Source organism: Lissotriton vulgaris, chromosome 2_1 (assembly GCF_964263255.1).
Source record: "Lissotriton vulgaris chromosome 2_1, aLisVul1.2, whole genome shotgun sequence".
In the NCBI taxonomy this organism is placed as follows: Eukaryota; Metazoa; Chordata; class Amphibia; order Caudata; family Salamandridae; genus Lissotriton; species Lissotriton vulgaris.
The window spans coordinates 1,131,289,614-1,131,307,543 of record NC_141687.1 but is presented as its reverse complement, the minus strand read 5'-3'; positions in this window follow the sequence as shown (position 1 = coordinate 1,131,307,543).

The following is a 17,930-nucleotide window of genomic DNA, read 5'->3' as shown; positions in this document are numbered from 1 at the left end:
AGTCACAAATTACATTGTTTTCACATGTCTTCATTCCTAGACCAAATACTAGTGAGTGGTTTACATTCTTAAATGTACTTTGTAATTGGAACATCTGGTGGCGGGGCCAGCGTGGAGGTGGTGGTGCTCGACACGGAGGCGGAGGGCAATTCTTCAGGGGAGGAGGCGGCGACTCCAGTGCCGGCTGTGAGAGTTGAGACGGTGGTGGTGGCGGGCAGAGGTAAGCTCTTATATATTCCTTACTTATTGAGATTGAAGACGTGGCTGGGATGGAAAGAATATGAGATGCATGGCTGGGTGAATGAGGAAGCAATGATTGGTGGAAGGACAACAGCCTGGGTGGGTGACACAGAAACTGTATGTGTCCATAATATACCTGGATCATGCTACTATCTGACTCTTAGATAGCATATGTGTATCTAGAGCAGGGGTACTCATAGTACGGCCCGCGGGCCGGTGGCGGCCCGGCAAGCCTTCCTTGGCGGTGCGCAGACCTTGCAGACAATCACTGCTCCCCCGGCCCCCACAGAGCAGAGGCTTTGTTGTATTTCACCTTTTAGCGCCCCTGCATCTCCACTCTGACAATCACTGCTCCCCCGGCCCCCACAGAGCAGAGTGGAGATGCAGGGCCCGAAAGAGGTGAAATAGAACAAAGCCTCTGCTCTGTGGGGCCGGGCAAGCAGTGATTGTCAGGGTGGAGATGCAGGGGCGCTACAACAAACAAAGCCTCAATAATATGTTAATGGTCTTTTAAAGACCTGTTAAGAACTTTGGTGTGGCTGTCTGTGTGTGTGCGTTGAGGAAGCTGTCTCAGCCCGGACTGAAGGCTGACACAGACAGACACACACACAGTGAGATGACAGAGGGGGAGGGAGAGGGAGGGCAGGAGGGAGAGAGAGATGGAGAGGGAGGGCAGGCGGGAGAGCAGGAGGGAGAGAGATGTATGTAAATGCTGGGTCTGGTGGCTCAGTGGATGAAGGCATCTGCTGCAGGGACCTGTGTGCAACCTCATGGTCACAAGTTTTCGTTTTGCTTTATCCCCACCCCCTCTGACTCCGCCCCCACCAGTGCGGCCCTCGGCCACAAACTACACTGTAAATTTAGCCCCTGAGAGAAAGTTTGTGAGTACCCATGATCTAGAGAGAGTAGACGGTCAGTGGATGAACTAAGTGTAACTTTGAAGAGCATGTAACACTACACCCGCACGTCCGTTCCAGTGTAGGAAAGGCAAGGAAAAGAAGTTGTAATTTTGTCCAAATACTACCATCAATAGTAGCAGTAGTTTGTATTGCAAGCACAGCATAGATCCGGTTATTACGGTGGCCACTCACTACCTCTCTTAATAAGTTTAGTAGTACTCAGTCATTCATGTGTGGACGTATCACTGGTCACTCAATAAAAAGCAAAGCACCTAAAGTCATCCCATATGTAAGCAAAAACATCCCATGTGAAGTGATAGATAATCAGATTATTTATCTTCTTCATTTTTCTATTTCTAGTACTCATTTGCACTGTAGGGTGAAAGTTAAATTAATTAAGCAGTAGCCCTTGTAACAGAGTATTCTCAGTGCCACCCGTAATAGAAAAGTAAGAGCTTCACCACCTGCTTGTACTGGACCGGTACAGTAACGCAAGTCTAGGTCACTCATCATGGCGTGCGTCTCTTTTTCTCGGGTGCAAGTTCACTGCGCTGGCATTATGCCGGCTTGCAGAAGATAACGTACCAATTTTCCTAAACAAGAGACAAGAAGAAGAATAAGACTGGTGTACTTTTATAGTCGACTCCAATGGAAGTCCATAGTGCTCGTAGAATTTGTTCCTTAAACTCCCACTAATGTTAGAGCAAGGATGAAGAAGTGGGAGGTTAGATAGATACCGGCCTCAATAGTTATGTAATGCGCTTGCAAGTTGCTAGTTGTACTGCAACACAAATTTCTGCTGAATGATTGAGTTAATCTTAAAGAGCATTGGTTACAGACTATGTCTTTCTTTCTTCATATAGATGCTCCTTCCAAACAAACAAGGAGGAAGGAGCTGGCTAGAGCGGCCCGGCAACGGAAGATCGATGCCACTGTTGCAGAATATCGGCGGCTGGTGGCCCTGGAGGACGACGAAAGTGTGCAGTCGACCATAACAACAACGTCGTCTGCATCGGCCTCCGTGTCCCCACGTGTTGCCACCCCGCACAGTGCTCCAGCCAGACTGAGCCGGGCTGCCAAAGCCAAACGCCAACGCCGAGCAGCAAGGACAACAGCTGCCTCTCACAGCCATTGCAACTGCAAGGCACGCCTGCGCCGCAGTACCCTGAAGGTGTCCCTCCTTCAGCAGGAGCTCCACCACTTTACAAACATGTTGGAGGGGCTCCACCACTTTACAAACGTGTTGGAGGGGCTCCGCGTAGATCACGCCTTGCTCCACCAGGAGTATGATGCCCTGGCCCAAAAAGTAAACAGCATCCACCCATAGTGTCCCTTGCCCCTTTTTTAGAGACTTTTGGGGGGTGGGAATCAGGAGTTGGGTTTGGGACTTTTAAAGGACAACCGTTGGGGTTAGGGAGGGTCTTGCGGGAGATTATTTTGTTAGGGATATAAATATACTTTTTCAAACTTTATCTGAGCATACCGGTTTTTTACTGCTTGCCTGGTGGGTGGGGGTTTAACAGTAACTTTGTTTTCCTGAAAGTTTAGTTCCGTTTTCTTCCTTTAAGTGTAAATGCCCAAATGTTTTCAACACTAAGTGCCTCTCACAGAGTAAGTGAAGTGAATTCAAGAGTCCTAGGACTTTAGTAGTACTACCGTCAGTCTCTCGTCTCTCCTAATACTCCATTATACTCCCTCCCACCAAACGCTTATCTTACCTGTAATTTGTGTTTGAAAGTAGGGCTAGACCCAGGGCTGGCTCCACGGGAAACAGCGAATAAGGTTGGCAATCCTGGGAGGATACAATTTCCTCATAGCGGTGGTACTAGTGGTGTGACACAGTGGGAGTTGCATGCCTATGAAAAAAAAGAAAATGAAATCTGGTTTGTCCTCCTGAGCAATACAACGGTCCAATAGAGAATATAGCAGGTGACAGTACACTAGAACAGTGCCAGATTGTAGCCTAACAAATGGTAAAGTATAACTACTAATTCGGTTGAAGTTCTTTGACATTAGCCATTGGTCTTTGTCAAGCAGAGTAAGAATATATCCTCGGATTTCTTCACCAGCCTGTTGCTATCACCTTATCCTCCCCAGCTAGTGTGTGGATTTATTGCTGTAATTTAGTCACACATCAATCAAAACCACACAGCCCGGGGTAAGAGGGTTAGGGTTTGAAAAATGGATGGGTACGGGGGTTTTTGGGAAAGGTTTTGGGAGACAAGAAAAAATAGCACAGCATGGACAAACAATTGTGAACATAAACAAATCTTTAGGTACAAACCTATCCATCAATCTTTGAAAGTGCATGCACTACTGCATGCATGTCAGTGAAAAGTAAGTAGTACTTTTGACAACTGTGGAAGAAAGAATGCAACAGTACAGGGCGTGTGTGGAAATATTGATAACTATATTCAACATAAGGTCTCTGTTGCCAGATACCTGAGAGCTTTGCTGGTCACTATAAATCCATTCACGACACTCAATGGGGTTGCGAATTACGTAGGAGCACTTACAAATGACTATGTGTGGTGCAGATATGATAGTGGAGTGGACTAAGTGATGTGTTAAGGGATCAATTTAGAAGCAGAGAGAGATCCAAGAAATGCAGTCACACTCATAGAAAGAAACAATGGATACTGTATTTGTATGTTGTTGTAGTTGTCCTGTTGAAATTGGTAAGTAAGTTGCATGCAGAAAAAAATTCCTCTTATTAGCGGCACTCCTCCATTGCAGCTGACGCTTCGTCCATCAATGTTGGTCACCAGAAGACACCCTGTAAAAAAAGCACAGCTTGGACAAACAATTGAACATAAACAAATCTTTGGGTACAAACCTATCCATCAATCTTTGAAAGTGCATGCAATACTGCATGCATATCAGTGAAAAGTAAGTAGTACTTTCGACAACTGTGGAAGAAAGAATGCGACAGTACAGGGCGTGTGTGGAAATATTGATAACTATATTCAACATAAGGTCTCTGTTGCCAGATACCTGAGAGCCTAGCTGGTCACTATAAATCCATTCACAACACTCAATGGGGTTGGTCTGGAAGGTATAGTAGATAGAAAAGGAGAAATTGCTCTTTTTCTAGGTGTCCCCTCACTCACCAGGGTTGCCCCTTGGTGACATGCTTCATCATTGGGGCCATCCCAGTCCTCTACGGGCTGGGACGTGCTGCGACTTGCGAATTACGTAGGAGCACTTACAAATGACTATGTGTGGTGCAGATGTGATAGTGGAGTGGACTAAGTGATGTGTTAAGGGATCAATTTAGAAGCAGAGAGAGATCCAAGAAATGCAGTCACAGCCATAGAAAGAAACAATGGATACTGTATCTGTATGTTGTTGTAGTTGTCCTGTTGAAATTGGTAAGTAAGTTGCATGCAGAAAAAAATTCCTCTTATTAGCGGCACTCCTCCATTCCATCTGACGCTTTGTCCATCAATGTTGGTGACCAGAAGACACCCTGTCCACTGCCTGCCTGGCGGATGCTGAATTGCGGCTCGCTAATGTGAAGCCTGACTCCATCCTTTTTTCCCATTGCACAGACTGAAACCCGGCCTGTAATTATTCAACGAAAAACAGGAAGTGATATAATATTACAACACCACTGATAAATAAATATAAGGTATGTAGGCTGTGGAGTGCAAAAAGTCACACTTTGATTTTCCTAGTAGACAGTACAATATTTTTGAAAGTGCGTACTCTGTCTGAGTCACCTTTTGAAGGATAAATAAGTATGGGCAAATTAATGTAGCGGATCTTTCCCCTCAAGCTAGGTGTACTGTAAACTGTGTTTTAGAACAAAATTAGATCTTCCCAGCAGTGCTCCCACCCAGACCCTTACTAAAGCCAGTCGCAAAAATGTAGAAGACCCCCAATCAAATCTCAAAAAACGAGGCCTAGCAGAAAACTGGTGACAAAACGTACTTTGAAAGTAAAAGTAGGCCCAAATACCCCCTTACCCACCGTGGATTGTATTCAAACCACTTGCAAGCAACCAAGCAAAAGTATCCATAGCCAGCATCGCTCCAAGACTCGAAAACCCCCCCACCCAAACACATGCAATAGAAATACTGCTAACCCTAACGAACCCTAAGTTAAGAATAGTGGCAAAGGCTTTCTTTAACTATGCCAAATCCCCCCTTTCCCACCATGGATTTTCTTCAAATGACTTGCAACCAAAATTACACATTCTCACGAGTGCTCTAAGACCCCAGAACTCAGTTGCAAAAATCTAGAATACCCCGAAACACATGCAATCCTGCTGCTAGGGCTAACCCTAACGAACCCTAAGTTACAAAAAGTGTCAAAAGGCTTTTCCGCGTGGATTTTGTCCCAACCACTTCTACCCGGTATTAGATCTTCCCAGGAATGCCCTAAGACCCGCCAACCCACCCGCCAAAAAGCATAACACCCCCAAACAGGCCAAAAGCAAAATCTCCTACTTACAATATTTCTCGGCCTTCGGTCCAAACTCGCTGTCTAGCTAGGCCATAAGTCGGGTTTACCACCACGGATTTCCTGAAAAGCAAATGCAATCAAGATTAGAGTGTCCTAGCAGTGCTCCCAGACCCCGAAACTCACCCACAAACAGCCGGAACCCCCCCAAAGAGCACCTCAAAGGCAAGCAAGTCAGCAAAAACACCAACAAATTTCCGCCTCGGATTTGGTCCAAACCACTTTTATCCGGTATTAGAACTTCCCAGCAATGGCCCCAGAGCCGTCAACCCAGGAGAAAACGAGTAGAAACCCCCCAAACAGCCAAAGTACAAAAATGGGTACTTAGTCATTTTTTTGCAAATTTCCCAAATCACTCCGCGCGCGCTCTGCAGCTAGGCCCTAACTCCCCTCTGCCACCATGGATTTGCTTCAAACCTCGTGCAAAGTAAAGTATCCATACCCAGCAGTGCTCCCAGACCCCGAAACCCATCCACAAACACCAGGCAGCCCCCCAAACAGGCCCCCAAAAGCGCTACATTGAGCAAAATGTCAGAAATAGCACACAAAAAATCGGCGTGGATTTTGTCCCAACCACTTCTACCCGGTATTAGACCTTCCCAGGAATGCCCTAAGACCCGCCAACCCAACCCGCCAAAAAGCATAACACCCCCAAACAGGCCAAAAGCAAAATCTCCTACTTACAATATTTCTCGGCCTTAGGTCCAAACGCGCTGTGTAGCTAGGCCATAAGTCCGGTTTACCACCACGGATTTCTTGAAAAGCAAATGCAATCAAGATTAGAGTGTCCCATCAGTGCTCCCAGACCCTGAAACTCACCCACAAACACCAGGAAGCCCCCCAAACAGGCCCCCGAAAACGCTACATTGAGCAAAATGTCAGAAATAGCACAAAAAAAATCGGCGCGGATTTTGTCCCAACCACTTCTACCCGGTATTAGATCTTCCCAGGAATGCCCTAAGACCCGCCAACCCACCCGCCAAAAAGCATAACACCCCCAAATAGGCCAAAAGCAAAATCTCCTACTTACAATATTTCTCGGCCTTCGGTCCAAACGCGCTGTCTAGCTAGGCCATAAGTCCGGTTTAACACCACGGATTTCCTGAAAAGCAAATGCAATCAAGATTAGAGTGTCCCAGAAGTGCTCCCAGACCCCGAAACTCACCCACAAACAGCCGGAACCCCCCCAAAGAGCACCTCAAAGGCAAGCAAGTCAGCAAAAACACCCAAAAATTTCCGCCTCGGATTTGGTCCAAACCACTTTTATCCGGTATTAGAACTTCCCAGCAATGGCCCCAGAGCCGTCAACCCAGGAGAAAACGAGTAGAAGACCCCAAACAGCCAAAGAGCAAAAGTACAAAAATGGGGACTTAGTCATTTTTTTGCAAATTTCCCAAATCACTCCGCGCGCGCTCTGCAGCTAGGCCCTAACTCCCCTCTGCCACCATGGATTTGCTTCAAACCTCTTGCAAAGTAAAGTATCCATAGCCAGCAGTGCTCCCAGACTCCGAAACCCACCCACAAACACCAGGAAGCCCCCCAAACAGGCCCCCGGAAACGCTACATTGAGCAAAATGTCAGAAATAGCAACAACAAAAAATCGGCGTGGATTTTGTCCCAACCACTTCTACCTTCCCAGGAATGCCCTAAGACCCGCTAACCCACCCGCCAAAAAGCGTAACACCCCCAAACAGGCCAAAAGCAAAATCTCCTACTTACAATATTTCTCGCCCTTAGGTCCAAACGCTCTGTCTAGCTAGGCCATAAGTCCGGTTTACCACCACGGATTTCCTGAAAAGCAAATGCAGTCAAGATTAGAGTGTCCCAGCAGTGCTCCCAGACCCTGAAACTCACCCACAAACACCAGGAAGCCCCCCAAACAGGCCCCCGAAAATGCTACATTGAGCAAAATGTCAGAAATAGCAACAAAAAAATCGGCGTGGATTTTGTCCCAACCACTTCTACCCGGTATTAGACCTTCCCAGGAATGCCCTAAGACCCGCCAACCCACCCGCCAAAAAGCATAACACCCCCAAACAGGCCAAAAGCAAAATCTCCTACTTACAATATTTCTCGGCCTTCGGTCCAAACGCGCTGTGTAGCTAGGCCATAAGTCCGGTTTACCACCACGGATTTCCTGAAAAGCAAATGCAATCAAGATTAGAGTGTCCCAGCAGTGCTCCCAGACCCCGAAACTCACCCACAAACAGCCGGAACCCCCCCAAAGAGCACCTCAAAGGCAAGCAAGTCAGCAAAAACACCAAAAGATTTCCGCCTCGGATTTGGTCCAAACCACTTTTATCCGGTATTAGAGCTTCCCAGCAATGGCCCCAGAGCCGTCAACCCACCCGCAAAGAGGTAGAACAACACCCCCACAAGTGCTGAGTCTTTCTTCATTGGGCGTAAACCAGCCCTCTGCTTTGATGGAAATAGGAGTCTGGAGGAGGAGGATAGAGGAGCATGTTCTTCTGAACTTGTGAACCTGAGGAATGCAGACTGCGGCACCTTCAAATCAATAAGCAAACAAGTGAAGACAGTTTTGCTGGTGGGCTTGTTTTTGTGATTAGGTGATTAAAGTTTGAATTATATTAACTGTGCACAACAAAGAAAGACAGACACACAGGAATAAAAGTGAATAAAGACGAAAAAGAAAGTTATTGATTCATTGTCTCATTTTCAGGGCTCGGTATCACGGTCCATGAATAAGAATAAGGCTTCGCCATCATACTCTGCGAATTCAGGCAGGGTGAGCTCAGTGTCACCTGACAGAGAAGAATTTCCCTCATCTATGTTGCTGTCCACCTCGTCTTCATCCGGCGCGCTTTCTCATACTCTGTAATCTGGTGGTATGAGGTGGTGATTCATCTTGATCATTGTTAACCTCTCCACATTTTTGGGCGAGAGGCGGCTCCGTTTGGAAGTTACAATGCCACCAGCAGCACTGAAAACACGTTCAGAAGACACGCTTGTGAGTGGGCAAGCCAAGTAGTTTAAAGCCAGGTTGGAGAGCTGTGGCCACAATTCTTTTTTCCCATGCCAATACACCAATGGGTCAGCATTAACATAGACCTCTGTTGAGTCATTCAGATAGTCCTTCACCATCGACTCAAGGTTCTCCTCCAAGGTTCCTCCCCTTTGCTTAGCTGTTGCTGTGACCTTTTGAGAACCAAACCCAAGCCGAGCTAGCCAATCCTCTTCAGCCTCCAATGTTACTGTTGTGTCTGGTGGTGCAGATGATCCGGTTGCCGGTCTCTTTAACGGCTGAGAGGTCACTTGTGCCGCAGCCACAGGTGCAGAAGTGGATTGTTGTGACTGGGGATGGCCTGCTGATGCTGATGTACTGCCTTTTCCTTCAATTTGCTGTGGTTCTCTTTCAAACCTCTTGGCTGAGGAGGCTAGCCGCTGTTTGTACTTTGTAACATCTTCATCAGCAAAAGGAAAAAATGCTTGGCCTGCCAGCACCTTTTTGTAGCGTGGATCCAGAATAGTAGCACAAATGTAATGCTGGTTTGAGTGGATCATTTTAAGACGTTCATCACCTTGTAGGTGCTCTAATAATTTCTCCGCCAGAACAAAAGGGTCTTGGTTTTCTTCATCTTTTTCAAACACAGAACACACCTCCTTCAGTTGGTGCTCCAGCATGTACAACAATGGGATAGCTTTTCCCAAATTACAGTCCTCCTTGCTGACTGCACGCGTGAAGAACTCAAAAGGACGAAGCATGCGTGTCAGGCTTTTAACTATGTCTCATTGCGCCGCACCCATCCTCAGGTCCTCCTTCTGAGCTGTACCCTGTGTTAAGAAATAGTGATCGAGTACCGTATACTGCTCATACAGACGCTCAAGCATGTAGAAGGTTGAGTTCCAACGTGTTGCCACCTCCTGGATAAGTGCTTTCACTGGCATTTGACGTTCATATAGCAGGCTCCTCAGATGCTTCCGGGCCTTAAAAGAATGGCTGAAATGGTTGCACATTTTTCGGCAGGTGTCCACTACCCTGTACGCTGCACTGTCTTTATCACTCAAGAATTTTTTGACAACCAGGTTTATACAGTGCGCCAAGCACGGCACTCTGAAATAGTCACCCAGCTGCATGGCCTTAACTATATTGGCGCATTATCCGTGGAAACATAACCAACCTGGCGTTTTTTGGGGGACAGCCAGTCAAGGACCTTTGTGTTAAACACATCCAAAATGTTTTGTGCTGTGTGACGTTTCTCCAAACCAAACATGGCTAGTGTTGCATGTTTGCGAGCAGCTTGTCCGGGTCAACACCTGTGTTTAGCTTTGCTTTAACCCCTGAAAAAGAGACCCAGTGTGCAGTGATGCACATGTAATCAGCGCCTGCACCACTGGTCCACATGTCTGTTGTCAGATGTATAGTGTGAACAGCACTCTTCTGCAAAGCTGCCCCAATCAACTTCAGAACTTCTTCATGTAGTGCTGGAACCGCAACTCGGGCAAAATAGAACCTGCTAGGAACCTTCCATATAGGGCAGAGCGCTGCCACTAATTCTAGAAAACCAACCCCTTCTACAAAAGAAAAAGGGAGAAGGTCCAGAGCTAGCATTTTAGCCAGCTTAGTGTTATACAGACGCGTCAGTGGGTGGTTGCGTTCATATTGCGCTTCTGTAAACAACATCTTTTTAATGTTGCCCTGGACCAAGGATTTACGGGATGATGATGATGATATCTTCGACCCAGTTACGCTCGCTGATGAACTTTTTCGCATTGGTGTATCACTCTCTCCCACACTCTTAGTGTGGCTCACATGGGGTGTGCTGCTGACAGGGGTACTGGGTGTAAGTGAAGCTTTTGACACGTCTTCTTCCTCCTCGTCATCATCAGATGAAACATCAACGTTTTCATTACGTGCAATTCGGGCTTCCTTAACCGCTCTAGGTGCGCAAACCATTGGACAGTGTGCGTTCTCCTAAGATGACCTCTCTGGCCTGGTACCATAGTTGGTACCAAACTTACCACGACTAACTCAAAGCTTACAAATGCTACAAATGGCTACATTTTCCTTTTTTGGGCAAACACTAAAGAAGTCCCAAACTGCAGACTTGAAATGTCTTTGAGGGCCGGAGGAGGCGGCGATACTGGTGGTGGTGGTCCTGCTGCTAATGCCAGATGAAGTGGAGGATGTGGATTGCCGAACTTCAGTACGTTTTGCACTTTCACCACCACTAATTGAGGTCGAGGTGGATGGAGGTCCCTTCTTGCGAGGAAGAAATATGGAAGCGGTAGGTGTTGGTGTACTAGTTAACTCCAAAACCAATGATTGTTGTGTTTCCATTGCCTCCTCGTCGACATCATCATCACGCTCAGCAGCTTCTCGGGATAGGGTCAAAATGTATCTTTGCTGCATGCCCGCTGGGGCTGCAGTGACCTTTATGATGACTGGCTCGTCGTATTGAGAGGCTTCATCAGCAGCAGTATCCGTCACTTCTTGTTGAGCCTCATCACACTCCATAGCTATGAGTTTTTCGACGACCTTCCTTTTACGCTTAGGTATCTTTGTCAGATCATGGTGTGCCTCACTCTCAGACTGCCGTGATGATGGTCCCCAATCTTCATCCAGATTAAGATCTTCAGAAGGAGGTGGGCTTGAAGAAGATGTAGACACCCCTCTTGATCTTTTCCTTGCTAGGGATGTGGAAGACAATGAATGATCATCAGGAGCAGTGGCTTCCTCAGATGATACCTCGGTTTGATTGTCAATTTCCTGATGTGCCCCTACTTCGGGAGGAACAACTATTGTGGGCACTTGTGACCCTCCATGCACCTTTGCTTGCGCATCTCCTTTTGATGCCTCTCCTTCCACATGTACTTGGGCGTGTACTTGCACATGGTGTTGTTGTTGCGGCTGTGGTTGTTCAACACTTGTCAGATGAGTTACAACAACCTTTGTTGATTCAGGGACATTGCTGCTACTTTCTTGCGATGAGCCAACATCACTGGTCGATGGTGATTGAAGAAGTACACTGACTGCCTCTGAAGCACTCAAGGGCTTTGACTTAAGTTGGCATGGTGGTGGAGGCAATGAAACCCAATAGAGCGGGGGTGCTGCTCCCAGCTTGGTCCCCAGCAGATCCGCTGCTGCTGCAGGCATACTTTTTTTTTTGCTCCCAAAAAACGCGGCAGCCGGCACACCAGCCTCCTTGGTAACTTGCTTCTTCTGCTCCTTACTAGCAACTTTCTTGCTAGAGGAGCTACAGAGACCTTTTTTTGGGGCCATCTTCTTCAGAGCAGGTCAGACAGCAGGCCGCAGTTGCACGAATTGTAGAGTTGTCTGAGGCCAGACGTGACGTCGCGTGACGTTATGCTGCACACACACACACCGCTGCAGGACTTCTTCCTGGCACTGGTGGTTCTCTTGAGTCTTGTGCACCTAAAAGCAATGGAAGACAGAGGAACATCAGCTCAGTTATACACCCCAAAAAAAGCGAAAAAAAACAGAAAAATCAGCACAATCCCATGCCCTCCATGATGCTTACATTCAAGACACCCCACAGAAAGACTAGGCACATGCAACACTCACTAGTCACTACCCCTGGTGAAAAGGCCACAACAACAGGCCAAAAAAACGAAAATCACAGAAAAATCAGCACAATCCCAAGCCATCCAGCCCCTCCATGATGTTTGAATTCAAGACAACCCACAGAAAGACTAGGCACATGCACCACTCACTACCCCCTGGTGAAAAGGCCACAACAGGCCAAAATAACGAAAATCGCAGAAAAATCAGCACAATCCCAAGCCATCCAGCCCCTCCATGATGTTTAAAATTCAAGACACTCCACAGAAAGTCTAGGCCCATGCACCACTCACTACCCCTGGGCATTATGGATGAAAGCTAGGCAAAATGGGTGCAGGCCTGAGAACACTGCCTGCATTCAAAATGGCCCCCTACATCACAGCACATGGCCAGGGCCTGTAGCAGCACTCAAAATGGCCCCCAACCACATGGCCTGTCCACAACAGGCCAAAAAAACGAAAATCACAGAAAAATCAGCACAATCCCAAGCCATCCAGCCCCTCCATGATGTTTAAATTCAAGACAACCCACAGAAAGACTAGGCACATGCACCACTCACTACCCCTGGGCATAATGGATGAAAGCTAGGCAAAATGGGTGCAGGCCTGAGAACACTGCCTGCATTCAAAATGGCCCCCTCCATCACAGCACATGGCCAGGGCCTGTAGCAGCACTCAAAATGTCCCCCAACCACATGGCCTGTCCACAACAGGCCAAAAAAACGAAAATCACAGAAGAATCAGCACAATCCCATGCCATCCAGCCCCTCTATGATGTTTAAATTCAAGACAACCCACAGAAAGACTAGGCACATGCACCACTCACTACCCCTGGGCATAATGGATGAAAGCTAGGCAAAATGGGTGCAGGCCTGAGAACACTGCCTGCATTCAAAATGGCCCCCTCCATCACAGCACATGGCCAGGGCCTGTAGCAGCACTCAAAATGGCCCCCAACCACATGGCCTGTCCACAACAGGCCAAAAAAACGAAAATCACAGAAAAATCAGCACAATCCCATGCCATCCAGCCCCTCCATGATGTTTAAATTCAAGACAACCCACAGAAAGACTAGGCACATGCACCACTCACTACCCCTGGGCATAATGGATGAAAGCTAGGCAAAATGGGTGCAGGCCTGAGAACACTGCCTGCATTCAAAATGGCCCCCTCCATCACAGCACATGGCCAGGGCCTGTAGCAGCACTCAAAATGGCCCCCAACCACATGGCCTGTCCACAACAGGCCAAAAACCGAAAATCACAGAAAAATCAGCACAATCCCAAGCCATCCAGCCCCTCCATGATGTTTAAATTCAAGACAACCCACAGAAAGACTAGGCCCATGCACCACTCACTACCCCTGGGCATAATGGATGAAAGCTAGGCAAAATGGGTGCAGGCCTGAACACACTGCCTGCATTCAAAATGGCCCCCTCCATCACAGCACATGGCCAGGGCCTGTAGCAGCACTCAAAATGGCCCCCAACCACATGGCCTGTCCACAACAGGCCAAAAAAACGAAAATCACAGAAAAATCAGCACAATCCCAAGCCATCCAGCCCCTCCATGATGTTTAAATTCAAGACAACACACAGAAAGACTAGGCACATGCACCACTCTCTACCCCGGGTGAAAAGGCCACAACAGGCCAAAAAAACGAAAATCACTGAAAAATCAGCACAATCCCAAGCCATCCAGCCCCTCCATGATGTTTAAATTCAAAACACCCCACAGAAAGACTCAATGCACCCACCACTGAGTACCCCTGGGCAAAACGCCCCAAAACAGCCCAAAAATCGAAAATTCCAAAATTGTAGTTGCAGCAACTGTAATGCCCCAAACAAACTTACTAGTGAAATTTCTAATCCAAAAGTGATCCAAAAAAAGTCAAAAAGGCCTCAAATCCAAATATCCAGCAGCATCCACAAAAAGTAATCCTTTCAGCTCCAGATCCAAATGAAAAGTGACCAGGAGATGGACAAAGCACTGGGAGGAGCCTGCTGGACAGGAACAGGAAGTTGAAGACTGTGGGGCACTTCCTTCCTCCCACCCCCCCCCCCAAAATGGACTTCTCGCAAAAAAAGTGCAGGCAAGTGTCAACCTGAGGAGTTATTCAGATAAAAATCATCATTTCCAGAAGGTTTGTGCTGCTTGCTGGTGGATTTCTTGTGCAGAATTGCAAATTTTATATTTTCGCGAGTGCGAGATTGTTGCTGCTCGCCGCATCTCAAAGCTCGCAATTGCGAAGTACCGCGATACGTGATCACGGCGTACTCGCGTTGACAAACTCTCGCTGTAAAAGTTGGCAAGCCGCGATTACGTAATCGCGCTTGCCAAATTCCCGCGGGATCCCGCAGCAAGATCCAAAATGGCGCAGCACTCGCAAAATATCAAGAAAAATAACTCGGCAAACGATGAATGACGGGAAGTAAACGCCGCGCGCCGCAAAATTGTATCACCAAGAAAAAAAAATCCGCTGCGTGCAAATTTGCGGATTTTGCGGGAAATCCGTGAATCTCGCGGATTGCGAATTTACCGAAAATCCGCAAAATCCGCGAGCGGAACGGATTTTACGCCCATGCTTAACATCAACCACCACCTGAACTTCCACCAACACTTCAGACACCTGCACTCCGCCTCCCTCACCCTTGCACACACTCCCCGCATCCACGGGAGATATAGTGGAGGACTTTCACCAAGTCCTGGAACGACCTTCCCCTTCACCTCAGAACAGCCTCCTCTCACCCGGAATTCAGAAAGGGACTCAAAACCTGGCTCTTCGACTGATCCCAACAAGAGCCTAGTACTTGAATACCATCCGTGGTGAGTAGGCGCTGTTTATAAATCGGAGTTGATTGACTGATTGATTGATTGACAAGTGAGCTGGTAACATGTCAGAAGACAGAGTACGTACCCAGACTCCTCTAGGTCACAGGTTTAAATTCTTGCAGGGCTGGCTCAAACTTTCATCCCTACATGATTGAGGCAAATAGCCTTACAACACTGACAAGTAGGATGATAAATACATAATATTGATTTCAGGGGTATTTCAGGTTGTGGTCTGCACTATATACAGTAGTTGCCAGTGTTGCCTGAATGTAGGGCTTTTTGTGGACACAAATCTCTGCTTATCCTAAGGGAGCAGGGGTAGACTAAACTAAGATACCAAGCTTCTGTGCCCCCGTAATACTCTTTCACCACAGTGCCACGACCCTTGAGTGCTGCCCCCCCCCTGGACCTGACCTTGGTACTGCACTAGTTTGAATCAGTGACGCTGCACCTGTTGATATGGGCAGCCACCTGTCATCCTGGGCTTTCCTGGTTTTCCACAGGTTAGTAACTCTCAGGGAAATCCCACTTCTGTTATAACCTGAAATGCAGTAGTCTCATTATTCCCTTTATTATATTGTTAAACTGCTATATGCTTTGTACATGTGCCCTGTTTGAGACCCTAAAATCCTTTTTATAGAGCAGTCCTTAGACAAAGTGGATTCCAGCTTCCTAACAAGGACCAGTTTGACCTCCATTTCTTAACTCAGTCGGAAAAAGTCAGACACTGAAGCGATCTTTGGCAGAAATAAAATGTACGGACAAGGGGCCCGCCTCAAATTCCATCACTTACCTAGAACGGCAGAAGAACTCTGACCTCAGTAAAAAAAAGCTGATTTCATTCGAAACAATTCAACTGAGATCAGGGGAGTTGAATATCAGAAAATGGAACCAAAACAAAAAAGGTGTCATTAATAGCATTGGGGCCTCGAAGAGCAACGACTGGCTGTGAGAATCTAGATTCTTGACTAGGGGAGAGCAAGGACTGAGCTGTCACGAAATAAAATATCCTAGTACCTCAGCAGTGTAGAGCACGTTCCATGAAACATCCTACGCTTACGTGTGACTGCTATGGCTAAACTAATAGGTGCTTCCTACAGAAAAATACATGTGAAATATTTAATCTGCATCAAAACAATATTACTTTCAGAAAATTATTCAGTAAAATTTCCAAAGCTCTTTAGCAAAGAATTGGAAAAATAGTAAAACAATATGGAAAATACAATATTTACTTATGAGGATTAGGGGCTACACATTTCAAAAGTAATTGTCAAAAAGCTCCTATAAAAAGCTTTAGGATTGCAAAAGTCAATAACAGGCTGGTGTTCAGGAGGCCAGGCAAGGGTAATGCTTCACTCCAACAGGGAAAGACTGTGGGTTAGGTAAAGCTTAAGACCATATTTAAAGGTGGCAGACACAATATTTGCTCACAAACATGGCGGATGTCCCAGCTCCCGTATTGCAAACAGGAGCCATTTTGGATGGTTGGGGCCAGGAGTAATGTGATTGAAGCTCTTAGATCCAGTGATGAGCCTAGAAGCTGAATTCAAGGAGGCACTTACTGGGGCCAGCCTTACTTTGCATAGGCCTGCCAGAGTAGCGCTCCCGTATTCTAACCAGGAGATACACAGGGATTGGACAGCTAATTGAAAGACAGCAGGGGGCAAGAAAATGTTTATTTTCCTAAGTATACTTAGTTGGTAATTGGCTCCTCTGCTGGTGCCACTGATATGGTATTGCATATTCATAGAATTTGTCCATCGTTATACCTATAGATCTAATGGAATTGATCACATGTAGGACGCAGATGAGAGCAGTGAGTTGCTTAAGCGATTCTTCTACGGTGGCAGAGTGATTGTGCTAGGTAATCAGTAGGATTTCAGTTTTTAGAGCGTTAAACATGAGGCGATCGCGGGTCAGCCCATGTTGCATTTTCAGTAGGCTGCAGTTGAGCAGTTAGATGTCTGCAGGTGAGGACATTTTCAGATACAACTGTGTGTCATCGGCATACATGTGGTCGTGAATGTTTGAGAGATTCAGAAAATTAGTAAGAGATACCATAAACAAGTTGAATAAAGTGTTGGAGAGAGTGGATCCTTGATGCTCTCCCTTTGCGACTGTTGTGCTGTCAGATTGGGTTTTCATTGGCTTTGATTCTTTGTGCTCCATTATGAAGGTTTAAGATGGTTAAAAAATAGAGAAAAGTTATAATTATAAAGGTGATGTTTGTGCTTTATGATTTCCTGCTGATATAAAGTATAATATTATTGCCCGCTCCATTTAAGAAGGGGGGTAAGATGCTACCATAGATAAAAACTGTAGATTATGATTCTGATGAGCGAAAACTGATTTTTTTGTAACAAAAAGTGTTCGTTTTTCGGAAGGAAACAAAATCACAAATTAGCATAATTTTGTTGTGCATTTTATACCGTGTATCAAATTTCTCGGGGGTTGCAAATCACTAAGCTCAGTTCCCTAGACTCAGCATAGGTTGACTTGACCAAATAACAAAAGAAATATATAAGTATTAAGCTTCTGTGTTTTACCTCATTCGATAATTGGCATTTTAGATCCTGTGTATGAACCAGTATGACTAACAAATATGAATATTTTTATTTATCAAACATGTTCCTACCTGATTCAATATTTTGGTTTAAGCCCCTATGAATATACCAGTCTGAGGACGGGGGGAGAAGTTTATGCTTAGAATTAATTCACAGAGATCAACGGACTGACTGTGTAAGTAAATGGCTCCGGTTTCACCATCAGAAATGAATGCAAACACTTAGAATGGAGATTTGCCTTCATAACCTCTACATAGATGGAAGAGCCCTGCTGTGATTATTGCATTTGATTGGATTGGACCAGAAAATACCCATTACCCATGTACCTCAATGACCTCTGCCGCTTGCATGTCTTCCTACGTAGGGCTCGGTAACAAGGCCCTTCAGGTTCC